This window comes from Asparagus officinalis, chromosome 4 (assembly GCF_001876935.1).
Source record: "Asparagus officinalis chromosome 4, Aspof.V1, whole genome shotgun sequence".
In the NCBI taxonomy this organism is placed as follows: Eukaryota; Viridiplantae; Streptophyta; class Magnoliopsida; order Asparagales; family Asparagaceae; genus Asparagus; species Asparagus officinalis.
The window spans coordinates 59,818,929-59,820,831 of NC_033797.1; positions in this window are offsets into that span (position 1 = coordinate 59,818,929).

Genomic DNA, 1,903 nt, shown 5'->3' on the forward strand with positions numbered 1-1,903 from the left:
ATTCATGAGGATCAAAACTATCTTTAGAATATGGATAAATTGCATAAGCCATCATATTGCCAATAAATCCCAATATAGTCTGAAAATTGCTGATCCAGCACTTGCAGTTCCTGTGTGCATTTCTTTTTTGTGTAACTAGTCAGGTGCAAATTGTTGAGGTATACTTGGTTTAAACTCAAGATAAGTGATGCATCTCTGGAAATGTATGTCAATGAGCGAATGGACTCAGCTTTAAGTGATATAACACAAACAGTGTTCCGTAGTTATTGCAGAATTATGACTTTCTTTGGTGACCCGTAACTTTTAAGGTTATGGATGTTATAGACAAGAAAAAAGGTTTAAGATTATTGCAGCATTTGTGTCTTGTGTTAAACAGATACTTTGATGAAGGAAATGTACTTGTAGCAGATGCTTACAGGGAAGCTATCGGAGGCCTTTTTGACACTATAGATAGTAAATAAGCTTTGGTAATAATGACCTTGAACAGCGATAACTTGATTCATATTTCGCTTAAAGCTGTCGCGATCTATAAAGGTATGTTTATTGGGCCGCATGAGAAACTATCTGGAATGACTAGATTAAATGCAGAAAGGTGTATTTATAGGAAGTTTGGATCAGATTTTTTTCAAACTAACTCATAAACATTTATTTGGATCCTTGAAAGAAATTGATTTCAATGAAGCCTAGGCACAATGCCAAAAGCTGATGCTGTTTTTTCGGTCAGTTAACGAAGCTCAGTTGAAATTATTTTTGTGTGCATGCATTGTATTTTCTATAATGTCTGACTCCAATAATTGAATGATCAAAGACTACACAGTTCTGGCTTGATAGGCTTTCTAACCATATATGAAAGGTTTAGGTGAGAGACGATATTGAATGATTTGAAACCTTCAGATGTGCTTCATGGAATGATTGGACAAAAAGCTGAGATTATGACCTTTAATGAAAATGGAACTTAATCAAACATTAAATTCTTTACTTGAGTAATATTCTCTGTTAAACAATAAATACTTCAGGGTATATGAGTACTCAACTGGTTCTAGTTCAAACTCAGTATCACTTGTAATCCTTAATAGTAACTTGCAACAAATGGTGAGAAGTTTGAAGTTGTATGACACTATCATTTGAAAATAGATGAATTCATCGCATTTGGCCTTCTCAAAATAATTGCATTGTCTCCAAGCATGCTCTGTTATTTTTTCAACTCCTATTTTTTTTTTGACTGAAAAAACAGGGTGAAAACCCTGTTCATTTGAAAATCTTATTGCAAACCAAAACATAGTACATCGCAGCTAGTTGTAGACTCGCAAGGGGTAAAGCAGACCCTCTGCGACAACTCCTATTTTTGTTTGTCATATGATTCAATATTTTTTTATTCTTCTTAAATCATACTTGAAGTTTCCAATCCTTTTCTTTTGTTGCTTCATTGGGTGTGGTGTTGTTGTCATCTATTTGCTCATAGCAATTATTTGCTCTGACCTTATTGCTATAATCATAGTTTAGATTCTTCATGTTTTGGCTTAACAAAAGTAAGTAGCAGTTGTGCTGGAATGAGAAAATTAGTGATGTAAAACGAAACAGGGGGTCCATCGGAATCAGCGATTTAATTTGAATAACGCACCATCTTGCCAAAATACATGATATTCGGTAGGAAATTAAATTAAAACAGTTAACGCGACAGATGGGTTTAACAAGATTTATAACAATAGTCATAAACAGTTCCAATCTCAAATATTTTAATCGCAATATTAATTATTATTTCGCAAGTTCTATATTCAATATCACAATTAATCAGTCACATGTTCAGTTCTCTCAACTCACAAAATAAATTAAACAGTGAATATATGATAATAGTTTAGAGATTGAATACGCATGCAATTAACTGATAATTATGAGATTAACA